Raw genomic sequence first — 19,413 nt, forward strand, 5'->3', positions numbered from 1 at the left:
TGGTGGGACTGCAGAGGGGCTGGAGCTGTAACTGATTAGGGAATCACTTAGGTTCTGGGCCTTTCCTGTCAGTGCAGGGCTGGTGTGACTCAAACACGCACACTCACGCTGATGAAGGAGAGAGAGGAGGAGAGGACAGATGGTTAGGAGGAGGCCCCCATTTCCTGAGCCTCAACATCCTCCCCAACTCCCCAATGCTGGGGTGGCAGGGAGATTCCTGCAATGAAGAGGAGGTGATTCAGGGAATCAAGAGGAGAAAGGCCTGTGCTGCCCTGGAGGGCCATCTGTGGGGAATGATTCTGGGGCTCCAGGGCCCCACTCCCTGCTAGCAGGTTAGAGTCAGCCCTGCTCACAGCTCCAGGCTGCTGACAGCCCCTCTGTGCCGTGACCCTGCAGACACCGCTCTGGGGATAGTATAAAGAAAACAAAACAGCAAAATTAAATGGGAATCTGAAAACGGTAGAACTGATTTTTAAAAATCACATATTTTGAAGGACACTTCAGAGGACTTGGATTCCTTGTCTGACAGCTCATTGCAATCAGGACCTTGACCGTCACATGAGCTACTCTGGCCTCCACTGTTTCTTGTGAGAAAACAGCCACTGATCACTTTATCGCCTGAATATTTTACTGGTTTGTACCAAATCTCTTCCTCCTTTGCACCTAAAAGAAAGATCTGGCATCTCCACAGTCTCTGAGGGGGAGGCGGCAGGTGGGGCCTCACTCAGAGGCTCCAGCTCTGGGTTCCACGAGGCTGTGATGGGGACGAGATGTTGGCGACTCTGAATGGCCGTGATCAGCGTGGAAGGACCTGCCTCAGAGCTCCTGCATGTGGCTCCTGGAGAAAACCCTCAGGTCCTTGTCCTGTGGGCGTCCCCTTAGCTGAGGGTCCACCGTGTGCAGGGAGTCACCCCAGAGAGGGGGAGCCCGGGCGGGAAGTCTCAGCCCCTGTGAGCCTGACTCTGTGACGTGGCACGTCCCTTCTGCTTCATTCTCCTCACGAGGAAGAGCCAGGGAGTCAGACACACTCACGGGGGAGCTGTCTCCCCTCCTGTGTATCCCAGAACTGGTGGAGAATTGAAAACCAACACAGTAGACCTTCTGGACACTCATTATTTCTATTCTGCCCACATGAAAAATAAGCTGCCTCCCACCCAAGGCCCCTAAAGTCTCTCCCATCACAGATGCAGCGTGATGTCAGCATCTCATCGCGTGACTCAGGACCACGCAGAGGAGGCGCCATGACGGCTTCTGTCCAGTGAAACCGTCTGTGCTCAGCTCCTCGTGGGCTCAGGCAGTTTCCTGCCCCACAAGCCCTTGATGAGGATACTGTGGAGGACAGACACAGGGCAACTTGTAGACCCTATTTGTTATGTTTTTAAAGCAAATTTATTGAGATACAACTTTTTTTTTTTAAAGATTTGTTTATTTATTTATTTATACAAGCACTGGGTACAGTGAGAAGTGCAGGAGGGTGAGAGAATTCACCAGAGCCAGATCAGGTTGCAGAACAGGCAGACTGATGAAGTACACTGCTGATGGGAGCAGTGGGCAGCAGGAGAGATCTGCGCGCCATGTGGGACCCTCCTCCGGTGGCCAGGGAGCAGCCAGAGATCGAACCGATGCTGCAGAGGCTGCGGGCAGCCTTGCAACCCAGTGCTCAACCGCTGCGCCACCGGGGAGGCCCTACCACACATTTCTTGCCTGGATTTGACTAAAGACAAAAGCGCAGTAGTAAGTCATCATGTCATCACCCTTCATGGAAATGAATTGAATTCACCAAACAGAAAGACACAGAGTGACTGGTTGTACCAAAAACAAAACCCAATTTTATGCTGCCTCCAGGAGACAGGATCAAAACAGCCCCACTGCGGGAGACAGGTATAGGCCAGGATGTTTGAGGAACTGCCCAGTGTGGACAGTTCACACCCCCACTGCTGGGGAAGCCAAGACAGGATGAGGATCCTGCAGGCGTGATTGTATTTTTTTTTTATATTCTTCTTTTTTTATTTTTTAACTTCACTTTTCACTTGTAAAGACTATTTGTTTTCCACCTACCCCCTCAGGTGTAGTCCCCATAGAGTTTCCTTCTCCAAGGCACCCGTGCACCATCACCTCAGTCCCCTGTGCTCCTCCCTCCCTCCCTCTGGTCCTCTGCACACTGGGGATCAGAGAGAGACTGAGACAGGGACACAGAGGAATGGGGCAGGGACAGAGAAGCAGAGAAGGACAGGGACACACACAGAGAGTGAGATGAGGACAGACCAGGAGGGGGAGAGAGAACATCAGAGGGACATACAGAAAGAGAAAGGGAGAGTCAGCCAGTGAGGACAGGGAAGGAGACAGAAGAGGCCTCGCTGGCATCAGTCACTGTTGGAGTGGACACCCCCTGCCTTGGGTGGCCTCGTCCCAGTCAGAACCCAGCCCCAAGTCAATACAACCTCCAGGCAGGTGGGCAGGTGTGTGAGCAGGCAGGGGGCCCTGAGAAGTCTGTGGCCGGCAGGTGTGCACTGTCTGTGGCCCTGGCACCTTGTCTGGGCCCACAGGGCCCTGTAGGGCACGGCCAGAGAGGAGCAGGGCTGACAGGCACACTGGGTGGGAGGACAGGCACCCCGGGTGGGAGATGTCTCTGCCCCCAGCAGGGCTGGCCAGGCCTGGGTGAGGCGTGTGCAGGTGCCCTTCCCCGGGTGGGACCCTCCAAGTGCTGTGAGCCTGACACCAGCCTCCCCTCCAAGGGCAGCAGAGAGGAGTGGCCCACTCCCCAGGACCGCCCCAGGGAGATGATCCACACTCTGGAGCTCCTCTGGGCCCATGGGAGACAGGAGCCTGGAGTTGCCGATGCTGCAGGGCCTGCTCCCTGGCAGGGAGGATGAGCCAGGTCAGCAGCCAGAGACCTGGGTCCCCAGGTTGTCCCTGGCTGCATGGCTCCATCCAAGGTCTCTGGGAGGCTGTGCTGCTGTCAGTGTTGTGAGATGAGCCTGGTATGGAGAGCCAACAGGAAGTGGCCCAGGTAGCCATGTGGCAGGCCAGGAGGGGGCGGAGTGGGTTGGGCATCTGTCTGAGCAGGAAGTCCAGGGAAGGGGACCCAGGAAGTGACATCACCTCCGCGAGATGACAGGGCACACATGACCTCGGAACCCTGGTCCCCAGGCAGTTGGTTCTGAACCAAACCTGACCCAGCTCACTTGCCTGGTGGGCCTGGACCCGCCCCACGTTTTCTTGCTGTTTGCCCAGGTCTCCCCACAGTGGACCCAAAAAAGGTCCCCGAAACTCGTGTCACACTCTGCTGAAAGGCATGAGGAGCCTGTGCGTACGCCTCAGGCCAGCGCCAGCACTGCCCCTGAGGTAACTAGGGGGGCCCTGGGGACAGGTCAGACCACTCCAGGGCTCTGATGCCCCTACTCCTCCCTTCCCCCTGTGAGTGCGGGTGTGCGTGCGGTGAGAGTGAGTGTGTGCGTGCTCCAGGAAGGAGGGTCTGGCCCACCCAGGAGTCTGCTCATGTCTACACCAGAACCAGCCTGGCTGGTGGTGGGACCCAAAGCGTCATGGCTGCTCCCTCTTGCCCCAGCTGGTTGCTACCCAGCAGGTGTGTCTGTTTACTCCCCGGAGATCTTTTGTGTCCAGGAAGTTGAAGAGATCCAGAGAGTGCAATTCCCCGACTGTCCTCCCACAGCCCAGTGTGGGTTCTGTCCCAGCACAGAGCCCAGGTTGAAGTGCACCTGCAACTTTGAGATTGGGGCACATGTCCAAAGGAACTGGCTGCAGTACCCGAAATCCCTGGAGGAGCCGTCCGAGGGTGAGTGGCCCAGGCTGGTGCATGGGCCCGGCTGGGCGGGGTAGGGTCAGGTGGCCCTTGGAGGAGACCACACGGGCTAGATTTGGACCACGAGCAGTCTGACCTGGCATCTGCAACTGCCTCATTTGAGGAACAGAATACCAAGGGCCCCCTATTTTAGGGTGGTCCCTGCTCAGGGCTCTAGCATGTGGTCTGTTTGAAAAGGCAAGTGGCAATCTGGCATGTGGCTGATGGCCTGTCCAATCGCATCTCTAGCCGCTTCTCAAGGAGCACAGTCAGGCTCCCCTGCAGCCCATGGGACAGGCCAGAGCCCAGCCAAGTTGCTGACTGGAGAGAAGCAGACACCGGGGTTGTCTCTGCTTGTGCTGCAGGATCCCTGCAGGGGCTGGTTCCCCAGGCAGGGCTGCTGCTGCCTTCGCACCCTCACTGGAACCTGCAGGATTTTGGCCAGAAGTGGCTTCCTCCCACAGGTGTGGTTCGAGCTCAGGACGCTCTTGCATAGGCTGCATTCTCCTGGCCAGGGCCTGGCTGTTCCAGCAGGGGTGGAGTGAGCTCAGCACTGTCCCCATGGGGTGCAGCATCCTGGTCATTGTCTGGTTCCTCCTGCAGCACTCCTCTTATCTCAAAATCCTCAAAGAAGTCTTTGGGATCCTGCGCCAGTCTTGGCTTCCCCAGAAGGGGTGGGTGTGAACTGCCCACACTGGGCAGCTCCTGAAGCATCCTGGCCTCTACCTGTCTCCCGCGGTGGGGCTGGTGTAAACACACCACTGCCAGCATGCCCTGCTGGGGCCTGGCTAGGGCCTGGCTCCCCACAAACAGGTGGTGTATGGTTATGTCCAGCAGGTTGTCCCACAGGTTGCAGGTCCTGGACTAGTTTCCCCAGCAGGGCTGGTATTAGCTCAGCAGCCTGGGGACATCCTGCTCGAATCTGGGGAGTTTCAGGCTATGTAGGGGTTTAGTGAGCTCAGAGTGCCCAGGAACAGCTACAGTACCCTGGGCATTGTCTGTCTGACCCAGCAGGCCTGCTGGGCGCTCCTGTTCGTCTGGAACAACATATGCAGAGGGTGCTCACCTGATGCCGTTCCTCCAGGGTCCCATCCCCTGACCCCTGTCCTGCCTGCCCACCTCTGGTGCTGACTAAGCACCGCTGACCCCAAACCTCTCCTCACCCACCTCTCTAGCCACATATCCTTGTTTAACTTCTACTATCCCTCCAACCACTGACACCTGGCCCTCCTCTTGTAATTCAAAAATCTTTGTTTCCTAATTGATTTCAAATTGTTTTCATTTTATTTCCTCCAGGGTTTCTTGTTCATTATAGAAATACTAATAAAGTTTGTTTTGTATCACCCAAATTTTTTCACTCCTTTTGCGTCCAGTTCTGTCATAGTGCTGGCCTCCTTCTTGCTATGGCCTATGCAGAAGATCTACAACTAGTGTAAACCCTTTAGCCAAACCACTCACTGCCCAGGCCCCTCAGGCAGTGATTCCTTCATATGTCTGCTGTCTCTGTTCTGAATTCTACCTGGGCGTTTTACAGAGCAGGAACCAAATAAGTGGTGACCTGGGATCTTCCCAAGTACACAATAGAGGTAGTACACATGGTAGGTGTAATGCAAATTTGGTTTGCTGGGCCTCCCTGGTGTCCTAGGGGTGAAGTCTCAGCGCTGTCACCACTGAGGCCTGAATCTAGGCCAGCTCAGGGAGCTGACCCTGCTAGGGCTCAGCAGACTTCTCCTATCTCACCAGATGCTCCCTTAACAGTGTATTTCAGTAAATCTACCTGTTCTGCTTCCCACTCTGTCTCTGCTGAATCCTCTTATCCCTATGCCGAAAGAAAAAAAAAATTGGGGATATTGAATTTTAGTTAAACAGTAGGGTTTTGTAAATGAGCAATATCTATCAAATCAGCCATAGGTCATTACATAAGTATAATCAAGAAATCATTATTAATGTCTATATCAGTCCATGTTAGGGCATCCATTTATAAGAACATATGTTTTAGGAGGAAGATATTAAGATTAGAGATGTAATGGGACATCCAGGGCTACAATTTCATTAAATAGCCTCACCCAGGAGCACCCAATGAGACAGTGAGGATTGGCAAGAGCTGCAGGCAGTGCCCTGATGACTTAATTTGAATGGTGGCAATGTTGACCTCCCTCCGTTACGGCTATAAAATAGACTCCTGGCAGTGGCTTGTGACTTTCTGAATGATTCAGTGCTGAGAAGGAGCAAGATGAGAAGATGAACGTCAAAGGAAATTAGGAAATGAGGCATTTTTGTCCATGGGAGTGGACACAGGGTGTAAGACCTTTGTGTCTCATGTGAGTTCTCACCTCAGAGAGCACCTACCACAGATAATATCCCCTTTGTGTGGATAACACTCAGTCTCTCTCGTTGGTCACCCCAGGGCTTATTCAACAGTCCCTGAAAGTCATAGAAATCGAGATCAAGGGTGATTTGATCATACCTGAGTCCAGTAGCATGAGTTTTTTCTCATCATGGGAGATTCATCAGTCACTGTCACTCACGAATGCCCAGATTTCCAGTCAAAGAAATCACAGTCAAGCTCTTGCTGTGATAACATCACTTAAGTAGACCAGACAGCTACATGGAAACAGGTGGATTTCTTCACTCAGTTTACCCTGTTATGGAGAGTGATGTGTTCTCAAGAATTGACATCCATTCTGGATGTAAGATTCCCTTCCCTGACTGCCAGCATCTCCATTCAAGAGCCAACAGATTGCCTGATTCACCAGCATAGAGCCTATATAACATTGCCTCTGATAAGGGGCACGTTTTATGGTGAAATAAGTATGACATTGGCAGCATGTCTGCAGGAATCACTGATTCTACCACACAGCATGTCACTTGGAAGTTGACAGCATAATTGAAGGAGGAGAGACATTAAAAACTTTTAACATTTTATCTTGGGCAAAACACTCTGAGATGGTGGTAGGCAGCTTTCAACATGTGTTATACACATTGAGTAATGGCCAATATATAATCTGTGTTCCAATATCGAGAAAGCATGGATCCTGCAACTAAGAGGTGAAGAAGGATCAGCCACTCTCACCATTACTCCTAATGATCCACTGGAGGAATTTATCCTTCTCACCCCACGCCTTCACCCTATTAGTTTAGAGGCTCTCCAGGGACGTGAGGTGGGACGTTGGGAGGCATATTTGTACCAGCAAGGTTCTGCTAGATTTGATGTTATATCTACTGCCTAAGCATTTATATTCCTTGAGCCAGTGAGCCATAATGAACTCTATTGTTATTGTTTTCAGAATAATTGACCCTGATTACTATGAGGAGCTAGGGTTGCTGCTGCACAATGGAGTAAGAAAGGAGCACGTGTAGAAGCTCTGGAGAAGTGGGGCTTCTTGCCAAGTAGAAATACAAAGAGGCCATGCAGCAACCATGTCCTGATGGGGGTGAGGGACTCAGCCTCCAACTGTGCAGGGATGAAGAATGTAGGTTTGCTCCAGGGAGAGGGGAATCTGGAATGGGTGTGGGGGAAAGAGACAAAGCACATTAATAATGGTGTAGTGACCACATGCATCTGTGGAGGCTTGGCCCATTAACTGAGTCTTTTGTAGAGCTTGTCACTGGCCACCACATCAAAGACCCTGTGACTGACTGGACTCCACAGAGCCCATGAAAAGATCTGAGTGGTGAAAGGAGTAGACTGTATTGGACATTTCTCAGACCTCATGTCTTCTATCCCTTCAGTTCACCTTTTTACTGCTATAGTTTATTGTTTCATAGTAAGTAGTTTCATGCAGGTATCAAATTCCACCACCTTAGTCCAGTTCCACCTTATTTGTCAGGGAGATTGAACCCCAGTTGCCCATGGCAGTACCCAGGTCAGTAAAGCTCCCTGGTATCAACTTTTCTTCCACTCCCTGCTTTATGTTTCCTGTTCCCACGGTAATGAACCCAAATAAACTATTCCCATGCAAAATCTCAAGTTTTTTTTCTGGCTAAGATATGTGTGTTACTTGGGGAAAATGGAGATGGGGATTAAGCTGCTGGGATGGGTGTAGAAAGGTATCCACAGGAAAATTATCATTTATGCTAAATGCTGTTTATTAAAAACACATAGATATGTAAAGAGATGCATGCAAAAATGTCACCAAAATATTAATGTTTATTATTATGGTAAGATGACAAGATATTTTTTATTACATTTTTATATTTCAGAAGTTTCATATTTTATAAATGGTTTGAGTTGTTCACAATGAATGTGTGATATTTACATAATATAATTAGAGAAACACAGTAAAAATGGGAGCACAAATAATGAGACAAGGTGGGATTTCTCACTTTAGACATCTACACATAAAAATCTTTTTTCCTGAAGCCAGAAAGCAAACCCTTCCCTATAGAAGTAAATAGAAGTTTTACCTTGTCAAAACAAGTGTCAAGGCATGAGCAGAGCCCACTAGTTGCATAGCAAGGGCTGGACTTCAATCTGAGCTCCACTGGAACCTCTTGCTATCCTCACACACCATCCTCCAACCTTGCTGAAATCACATAACTCCAACTCCCACTTGGAGAAAAAGAAAAAAAAAATGTCCTAAACTCTTAGGCATTTGGTATTGCCACAAAATTCTCACTTATGAGAGATAACAAGAGGAATTAAATTGGCTTATGTGTTTCAAAGGCTGATTTGGGCCCTATGAGGAATGATGCCGTTTATTCAGAATTTTCTTTCCGTCACTATCCCTCCCTCTGATCCACTGTTTCAAGTCTTTCATTTATAATTGTCCTTAATATAGTTTGGTTCAGTTCCTAACCAGACCGTGCAGTGGGAAGGAATTGAGACAGTGTTTTTGAGAGGTGGGGGAAGTGATTGAAGCCCTTTTATGAATTAGGATTTGAATTTTGGAAAATATAGGCAACTTTCTATTTCTTTTTAAAGATTTATTTATTTATATAAGAACTGGAGTATAGTCAGAGGCTTGGGAGGGTGAAAGAAATCACCAGAGACAGAGTGGGGAGCAGAACAGGCAGACAGACAGAAGACACTGCTGAGGGGAGCAGCGGGAGAGGCAGGAGAGGTCTGCCGTGCCACGTGGGTTTCTCCCTGGGCGGCCGGGAATCGAACCCACACTGCAGAGGCTGCGGACAGCTTCACAGCGCAGTGCTCCGCCCGCTGCACCACCAGGGAGGCCCGCAACTTTCTATTTCAAAGAGTCGGTTATCACAGCCCTCACAGAGGAAATCTTCAGGGTGAAGATTCTAAGTATGAAGGATTTTGAAATGTGTACTGGAATGAAGAAGGTTGGTGAAATCCGTTCCAAAATCATCAGGTGACAGCAGCTTCAAATATTAGTAAATTCTGACTTGAGAATTGAAGAAAATTTCCCACTGGGAAAAAAATTGAATAAAAGTTGATACCTGGCACTTGATTCTACAATCCAGAAGAAAGAAAAGGCAAACTTCCTGCAAACATCAGTTTAGGGACTGAAACACACCAGAGGCGTCGTTTTCCAACATCACGATGGATGTTTTTACCACCCAGTGGCAATTAAACAAACTTATGAACACTCTTTTAAGTTCAATTATTCTCTATTGAAAACCATAACTTATAAGTCAAACTGTCAGGTCATCCCCAAACGCCGGGTTTTCCTTAAACCTCAGGTTCTCACCATGCCCCATTCCACATGGCTCCTTAGAGGGAGCAAAGAATTAAGTTTTGCCTTACCCTAGGCCTTAGCCTTCCTTTACCTTGTCGGTAAGATGTTCTCAAGGCATGGTGCTGTTTTGAGAAGGCAATGGGTGGGGCGTTCTGAGCTCGGGTGCCTGAATGTCTTAGGATGCCTGTCTTTAGGATAAATGCCAGGTTTGGGATGAGCTAGACGCCCAGATGGTGGAGGCTTCGATTTTCGTAATATTTTAATGTTATTTAGATATCCAAGCACTCCAGGAAGCTTCTAGGGAGCAGGCAATGTCCTCTTGGGGAGACAATTAAGACACAGAACCTTACTCTGGATGCGGCTCCCCTTGTGTGCACAGCCCTGTCCCTCTGGGAGCTCCAGGAGAAGCTGGGGAGACCTAATTATATTTCAAGTTCCTTCCCACAAAGGCCCAGGAGCCCTCAGGATCAAGCACTCCCTGTGCTGGGTCCCGAGCTGTCTGCACACGTGCTCAGGGGCTCACTCCCCACAGGATCCCCAGGAGGGAAGACATGGCAGGGCAGGTCTCCCTCCCTGGTGATGTGAGTCCTCTGCTCACTAGAGGAGGCAGCAGAGGCCCCTGAGGAGACACTCGGGGACTCTCCTTGGGCCGGGCTGTGAGGGAAGGGCTGCATGGACACCACCACCTTTCCCTGACACTTTCCCTCCAGGGAGGAATTTTTTAAATTTGACTTATCAATAGTAGGACGGCCTGGGCTGGTAGTGAGGCAGCTGTCACTAGGATGACCCAACCTCACTCTGGATGTTTCCAGTGGATGTGACCACACTGAGTTCCCAGACTCCTCAGCTCAGAGACCCTTCCCCACTGCAGCTGCCACAGCAGGGGGGCCCTGTGCTGGTCAGAGCCCTGCATCCCCCGCTGTGTTTCCTGGGCTGGGCTTTTGAGTCTCACTCCCCACAGACATTAATTGCTCTGGGATCATGATATCTGGCAACTTCCAGGGTGTCATGGGTTAAACTGAATAATCCATGTTTGTCTTATTTTCATTTTTGGCTTTTTTCCTTTTTTTTTTTTTTTTTTGTTTGCATCATGAAAACTCAAGTCCACACTTTCTCCCTCTCCCAGGTTTTTTTTCTGATTGCACAGCACTGTTACAGCAACAACAAAAATAAAAGAGCATTTATAGTAAAAAATCTTACTTCTAATCACTTGCGAATACAATAATAATACTTACCTTTCTGTGCTCTCCTCCAGTGTAGCCATGAATACAAGGGGATTCACCCTGAACACGATAGTGGGGAGGGAGGTGCGGGATCCAGCCTGGGTTTCTCTGAGATCCTCTCCCTGCTGCACATGGAGGGGTACCTGGGGAGATGGGGGAGCCCAGAATGAGAAAGAAACCTAAGTTCACCCACCTAACATTACACCTTCCTCCAGGAGCTGAGGGAGACCCTGCTCCATCTCTCCCTCCCTTCCTGGACTGTGGACAAAGGCTCAGCTGGGTAACTGGGGTGACCTGGGCTAATCCCGCCCCTGGGCCAGGCCAGCAGGGCACACACTCCCCCCTCCCCCTGTGTGGCTCCCTCCAGCTCTGGTCTAGAGAGAAAGTAGCTGCAGCCCATGGTTCTCCCTAACTCTGAGGCCAGTGGGTTTTCTATGGTGACTCCAAAGGAGAGAAAAATTGGGGTTTGGGGGAGGGAGCTGTCAGGGTGAAGGTGCCACCATATTGTGGGCGGGGCCTGGAGGGGTTCCTGCCCAGCTCCTTCCACCTCAAGCCAAACATTAGGTATTTCTAAACCTCCTCCTCCTCTTCAGGCCCAATGCTTTCTCAGTCCTGCTCAAAAACTGCTTCTCCGTGGAACTGTATTTACTGAGTTGTTGTTCTGACACTCTCTACTCTGTGTGTGATTTGAATTAATTTATTCTGGAGCTTGATGTTAATTGACTTCCCATCATCTTATGTTGTGTATCCTGTCTCTGCTGTTACACACACACACACACACACACACACACACACACACACACACACACACACACTCCCCTCTCCTTGGGAACCAGATCCTCGCTCAGCACTGGGGTTACTCTAACCCTCTGTCTCTGGTCCCCTCAGAGCCGCCCTCTCTGCACTGTCTCTACCCAGCGGTGTCTGAGCAGCCCCAGGAGTCCCTGCACCTCCTGCCTCTGCCCTTGTAGAAAACCAGCCCCTCAGCCTGCATGACAGTGAGGAGGCAAAGGCAAAGTCCTGAGGCCGGTGATTGATGGAGAAGACCAGTTAATTTTTTTCTTTTGCTTAAGAACTTTTCTTTTTTCCCCTCATTGTATTATTCAGTTGAGGTAACACTGGTTTACACACTGCATGTGTGCGAGGCACAGGGTCACCCTCTTTAGATGTTCATTATCACTTCCCACCCACCTAAGGGCCCCCATAGTCCTCCACCACAGTCCATGGGACCCTCTTCCTACCTTGTTTCTTGCTCTCACCCACCCCATAGCTTCAGTTTTGCAGTTACAGTTCTAGAGTTTGTTTTGGTTTAGTTTTACCAGTCCCTGCTTTGTTTCTTTATATTTCACATATGAATAAAATCATCCAGTATTTAACTTTCGCCTCCAAACTTTTTCACTTAGCTGCCGCGGACCAGCACAGCAGTGAACGATGAGGCCGTCTCAGGGTTGAGAGACTGCGCAAAAGGTCACTGCAGGGGGAGGTGCAGCACTTAGCGTCATCCCATCCACATCTGTCCATGTTGTTGCAAATTCAATATTTCATCTTTTTCACGGCTGGGTAGTATTCCACTGGGTATAAAGCTTGTGTTCTTTATCCCCTCCTCTGCCGTTGGGCACTTAGGTTGTGTCCATAGCTTGGTTATGGTGGACAGCGCTGCAGTGACCATAGGAGGCACATATTCCTCGGAATTAGTGTTTTACCTTCTTTGGATAAATACCAAGGAATGGAGTCCCTGACCAGGTGACAGGTCTATTTTGAATATTTTGAGGAACCCTCGTTTGTTCTCCACAGGGGCAGGACTGTACCATGTGCTCTCCATAGAAAAGGGAGGTTCCAGGTGTCCTGCCCCGCCCCAGTAAAGGTGGGGCTGAGCAGGGAGGAGAAGCCAAGGAAGAGGAGGAAGACGTGGAGCACGATGGGGAGAGGAGACTGGAGGAGGCGCATGGAGCAGAGAGACATTCCAAGAAGAAGCCACTCTCGCTCCTCAGGCTTGGACTTGTGCCAAGGAGTTGGGGACATGGAAAGAGACACGTGAAAGAGACAAAGACGTGCATGAGAGACTCAAGGGGAGGCTGACAATGGCTGCTCTTATGTTTTTGTGGATTTTGACTTTTTTCCTTCCAGACTTGTCTGGCATTTCCTACCCCTGTCCCATGGGTCTCTACCACTAGATGCCTTCACCTTGTGGCAGGCCTTTGGGCCTCAGCGGGCCTGCTTTGGGCAAGCCTGTTTGGCTGGGCATTTACCCATGAGGGGACGGGTAACTTTGGGTGCTTCACTTGGGAACTATTCTACCTATATTCCTTTTCTTCTCTTTTGCTATTGCACATTAATTCTCTATTGCACACTGATTTGTATTCATTTTCTTTTCTAACGAAGGTGTTATGCATTAGAGTATGTTTTGTCTTTATGCAGCTGATGACATAACTCATGTGAAGTGCACAGGTTTAAGAACCCCTTATTCTGCTGGCTAACAGGACTAGTCTCCATTCTGACCCACCACCAGAATTCCTTTTTCTCCACACACTTCAATGGGTCATTCTCACAGGTGTAAGGTGGTATCTGGGTAACACTGCCTTAATCTGGCATTGAAGGTTAACACCATCAGTGATGAGTCAGGTGGACATGATGAGCACTGACGTGTTGAATGGACAATGGCCCTGCACCCCTGGGGTCTGCTTCCCTAAACCCAGAGTCCCAGTCAAAAAAAAAAAAACAAAACCCTAAGTTGAAGAACAATAGTCCTGAGCAGTGCTCCTTGATGGAGGCTAGGAGTAGAAAATTTAGGGTGCAGGGGTCACATGACCAGAAACTAGAGGTGGAGGGCCTCCCCAGTGGCGCAGCAGTTGAGCGCTGGGTTATGAAGCTGCCCGCAGCCTCTGTAGCGCTGGTTCGATCCCTGGCTACTCCCCGGCCACTGGAGGAGGGTCCCACATGGCACACAGACCTCTCCTGCCGCCCGCTGCTCCCCCTCAGCAGTGTACTTCGGTCCTTCTGCCTGTCTGCTCTCTGCTCTGGCTCTGGTGAATTCTCTCACCCTCCCGCACTTCTGACTGTACCCAGTGCTTGCATAAATAAATAAAATAAATCTTAAAAAAAAAAAACTAGAGGTGGAGGTAGAAGTGATTAGCACAGTTATTAAACCAACTATAGAAATAAAAATTGTTTTGGGCCAACTGATATAGCAAGTATCAGATGCTGCAGGAAGTATAAGGAGGCGCAGAGTAGAGGTGGGATACAGGGATGGAGCCTTTGCAGAGACTCGCTGCTCCTGACAAATCAGCCTAGTCACACCATAGAAGTAATTAATTTAATGACAGATGACAATCCCACAAAGGAATGAGCCCTCCCAACTAGAACAGTACCTCAGGGCCCTTTCTGCCCTGGGAAGTCACAGCTCTGCTCCCAAGGCTCCGCCTGGGGCCTGCAGGCTTCTCCTCACACACCGGCCCACTCCAGGGGCAGTTCCTCCTACCTGCCGGCATCTGCGCAAGCAGCTGCTTCTTCTTTCCTTTTGTGTGTGTGTGTGTGTGTGTGTGCCCACAAGCCACTGAAAGGAGGACTCTGGTGAAGCTTTTCTTAGAGGTGACCCAAGACTTGTGATCCCAACACCTCTCCCAAACATCACTCTTCACCAGTGCCAATGTTTTAAAAACAAGGAAAGTCTGAGAAACTGTCATCCAGGCAAACTGGATGAGATTATGGAGAATAAAATGGACATTAGCAAAAACTAATGAAAGTATGGCATTTAGTAATTATGTCAACATTGCTGCATTAGTTGTAAAAAAATAAAAGTATTCATGTAGGATGTTAACAAAATGGAAATGGTGTGGGATAAACAATACCTGTACTACCTTTGCAACTTTTCTATAAATCTAACAGTATTCTTTAAATGTTTTTTTTTAAAGATCAATTTATTTTTTTATGAAGATTTATTTATGCATACAAGAACTGGGGTGCAGGCCAGAAATGTGGAGGTGAGAGGATTAACCAGAGACAGAGTGGGGAGCAGAACAGGCAGACCGACTGAAATACACTGCTGAGGGGAGAAGGGAGCGAGTCAGGAGAGGTCTGCTGCGCCATGTGGGCAGCTTCCTGGCTGGGGAATCAAACTTATGCCGCAGTGGCTGCGGATAGCTGCATAGTGCTGCGTCTTAACCCCTTGAACCGCCAGGGAGGCCCTAAATGTTATTTTTTTGTAATGCCCTCAATATTGAATAGGTTGTAGAAGTGAAAAATTTTCTCTTTTCCAGTTTTCCCAGGCATCATCATCCGGGGCCTGGAGAGAGGGGTTCTGGGAGAAAAGACGGAAACCTCACACACAGGGCAGGCTCCGGAGTCTCCTTTCCTCTGAGCCCTGCTGCTCTGACTCCTCACAGAGCATCTCACCCCCAGGACGCCGCCCTCCAGGACCCCCAACTCTGGCCACCTCAGGCCCCGCCCCGTCCTGGAGGCTCCACCAGAATCCGGAGCAGCGCGGCAGCGCCCCCGTGTGGCCACAGGGCTGAGCACAGGAGCCCAGAGCCGCCCTTTCTCCTGCTCAGCCAGGCCCTCCCCAGGCTCCCTGGGCCCCCAGCGGCAGGACAGGGATCTGCACACAAGGGGGTGTCCAAGTGCTGTGTCAGATTAAGTGTCCTTTTTAGTCTCCAGTGGTCTCCAGGACATGACAACTGGTTCCTAGGTTCTGGGCAAATCCCCAAATATATAGGTCGCCTCAGTCTCTTGGGATGGAAACTTAGATTCCTGGGTCCCTGAATTTGTTTCTTCCTCTGCTTCCAAGGATGAAAGCCCCTCCTCCTGGGAATCACCTTACATTCTCCATCCTTGGATGAGGGGAGGGGCCTAGGAGAGCCCCCAGGGCACTGGCTAGGAGGATGGGGAGACTCCTGGAAAAGCAGAGGATGGAAATGGGGACTTTAGGGGACAGAGGCGGAAAGGGGTGCAGGGAGAGCCAGAGAGGACCGGGCAGGGAAGGGGCGGCACAGGGGACACTGAGGGGGAAGGTCTGTGTGGGTGACACGGGCTCTCACTGGGGAGCTGGAGCGTCTCTCTCCCCTAGGGAGATGCAGCAGTGCTGGCCTGTAACTGCCCAGGGAACTGTGCACATCCAGGGCCTTGCCCGTCCTTGCAGGGCTTGTGTCAACCACACACATGTACATGCTGGTGACGGAGAGGACTGTAATGGGGGGGTACCCAGGGGAGGGTCCAGGTTCCTGCCCCATCTAAGGAGGGTGAAGCTGAACAGAAAGAAGCATCTGGAGAGGAGGCTGAGGAGGAAGGAAGCAGGATGGAGCCAGAAGGAGACCTGGGGGAGGCACATGGGGCAGAGACACGTGAAGAAGCTGCGCTTGCTTCTTGGCCTTGGACTGGGTTACACAGGTGTGGGTGAGAAATCCATGGGAGGTGACAATGGCAGCTTCTACCTTGATTTTGCTCTTTTCCTTCCAGACTTGTCAGCCCTGTCCCCCCTTTTCTATGGGTCCCCGCCAGGAGGTGCTTTAGACAGTAACAGGCTTTCAGGCCCTGCTTGGGCCAACCCTGTTTGGCTGAACATTTACCCACAAGGGGATGGTGACTTTGGTGCTTGATTTGGAAACTTTATTCTTTCCTTTGTCTTTGTTGCACACTAACTGTATTAAAGTTCCTTTCCATTAAAGGTCCTACAGGTCTTGTCTTGATGCTGCGGATGGCAGAGAGTTGGGGGAGATTGTTAAGTGGAGGCCAGGCTACATATCCAGAATATCCCCCCTCAGTTCCCAAATGCTGGGGTATCAGAGAGATTCAGGGAGCCAAGAGGAGGGAAGAGCAAGGTCACGGAAGACATTAAAAAATTCTAACAGGAGGGGCGGAGCAACATGGCGGCGAGAAGATGCTGTGAGTAAGATCTCCCATTCAAAAAAGTTAATAGGGAGTGCTGCAGGAGGCCTTGTTGCTCCAGCCAGATAGGATACTGACAAGCAGCTAAGAGAAAGGGCCTCACACCGTGGGGCTGAAGATCTGACATCCCTTTGCTTTTTGTTCATGGACATAGAGAAAAATTTATCAGAAAGTATATTAGGCAATAAATTATATGTATCAGCATACTGTAAGTAAATAGCATGGAAAATTGTCTGTTTAGAAATTAGTTGTTGGGCAGTTTGGCCCACTTGACAATGGGAGACAAGTTATTGAACATGCCTGACAAGCATTACAATACAATAATTATAATAGGTCCTTCTATTTTGTTTTCTCTTGAAGTTTCTTGGGAAAGTTTTTAATATGAAGCTATTTGAGTTAAGGAATTTCTAGGTAGAAAAAGTTCTGATAGCTGAACTGCAGCTGGTCTCCGGCTGAAGGTCATGTGAATAGAAGAGTCCTTTGATGCTTAGGCTTTAGCTGATAGGGATGCACTGGCGGTTATTCACTGTTTTTAATAATTGTCTAAATGAAAAAATAAGTAGCTTTAATGTTAGGTTTGGTTTATTATCTGTTAACCTTGAGAGCTGCTGTCTAGCTGAGACCTGTAGGGGCCAGTAGTCTATGGGAAACATAATACACTAATTGTTTATGCTTTACACTTGATAATGTATTTTCTTATTATTATTACTAATAATGAATAAATAAAGACCTGCTGAGTCTCTCGGCAGAAGATACTAGCACCTCACCAAGTGTCAGTGTCTCCTCATTCTACCTCATTCCCTTCCCCTCAGCCCTTAAGTTTTCAGTTCTTTCGTTTTCGCCTAGGCCGTCTCATCCTTTCAGGAACCCCTGACAAGACGTTTTGCTGGAGGCTGGTCCCCGGCAAGGGAGGAAAAGCGGCAGGTCCCAGTGAGAACTGGGACACGGAAGATAAACGGACGACTCCAGCAAACTACCCGAAGAAGAAAGTGGCCATAAAAGAGGACCAGAAGGGAGGAAAGCACATATGATTGCAGGTTAATTCCCCACTTATACAATCTGACCACTGACCATGCTCTATCAAGAGGGTTTAATTTCCTTTGTAAATGTTCATTCCCGCTCATTTTACTTGAGAGCAAGTAAAATGGTAGTTTAATAAGGAAAGAAATCATTTTTAAAGATTTTTAAAGAGAATATATAAAAGCAAATGCTGTGGATTTTTGTCACAATAATTATACATTTCCCTTTACCATCATCATATTAAGATAACTTCATATACCCTTAGTTTTAGTTGTTGCTCTTTTTACCTCTTAGGCGCCATGTGATATTCCGTGTATACTGGAGTAACTGAACTTTCAGCCACTCTTTGCTGTTCTCCATTTCTGTAGCTCCCGGCCAAGAGAGAAGATGGCTGGGTTTCATCTCAGTTGTCAGCAGTTGTCAGCAGCAGTTTCATCTGTTGTCATCTTAGTTGTCCCTGGGGCAGCATCTCCAGTCTCTAAGGCGGCTTCCCCTCTAATGTCACTGACCCTCACGGTCACATGTGGGATCAGGGGTCATGGTAGGACAGAGGCCCCTGTACTTAGTGAGTGAGGCCTTCACAGCATAAACAAGGTCTTAGGGTCCAAGTTAGAATCTGAGCAGTTGCGATCCACTGTAGAGAAGGACCCACACACGTGATGTGGTGGAGACCCTCTGGAAGCTCTGGTATGGGTGTCACCACATTTACCATAAACACACTCAGCGCTTGGTGGACAGCAGAAATAAGAAAGTTAAGTTCCTGTGCAGTATAATTACTAAAATATTACAAAAATCATTGGGTGGGAATTTTTGAGAAACAATCTGCTCAAAACAAAACGGTAGCTAGTAGTCTACCTCGTATCTAATATTCCTGGAAATGTGTTAGGGATGCCATCCATGACTCACACCACACTTCACAGGAGTGTTGTCCCCATTTATTTCATCACCTAGAGTGGGCGGGTGGGAATGGCAGGACAATGCCCTGGCTGGGCAGGTCATCAACAGGAATCTCACACAGAGTGTCTGCATTTTTATGAACTCGTTGAAGTGAAAAAAGCCGTCGGATTTACGTGCAAAAAGTAACACTATCATTTGGTGTGTTCATAGACATGCAAAGGATTTGAAGAAGATCTCATTTGGGAAGTGAAGTGCCCCGTGGGTGTGGCTGCTGTCTGGCCTCAGCTCCTCTCCGCTGACTGCATCATCCTTTACTTTCCCATCTGTGATGTTCCATACTTGAAAATTTCACACCAAATATTTCATGATGAAATGCAGTTCCAATTGGATATCAGACATTCAGTCACTCTCAAACACTCACCTGGGAGGGGCTGAGTCAGGCTAACCTTGCATCCAGCCCGGGGGAGTTCCAGGTGGAACCAGGCAAATCTGGAGACCAGCCAGGGGCAGTAGAAGAGGTGGCAGAATCCTGACCTTTGAGCTTCTGGGCTGACAATGGCCTACTGCTCTTTTAAGTGATTGGCCTTTTTATTTTTAGTGCTGATAAGTGACTCTTAACATTAATTCATGATGCTGTTACACTGGTCAATAATCGTTATGGAATATAATGAGAATCCAGTGTGTGCATTGAACAAGAAACTGGATCAGACCATTCTAAACACATACTCTTCACTGCCAACATTTTTGCCAACCTTGTACAACGTAATTAGATATATAAGTTAATAAAACATTAACTGCTTTGAGTTGTATGAATTCAAACATTTAATCACAATTAAAACCATTGATTTCTGATTTTTTTTTTCTTACTTGGCGTTACTAAATGATTTATCTCACTATTTCTTTTTATCATGTTAACTTGCTGCTAGCACAGTTGTGGGTATTAAATAAC

This window comes from Talpa europaea (genome assembly GCF_964194135.1).
Source record: "Talpa europaea genome assembly, chromosome: 2".
Classification (NCBI taxonomy): Eukaryota; Metazoa; Chordata; class Mammalia; order Eulipotyphla; family Talpidae; genus Talpa; species Talpa europaea.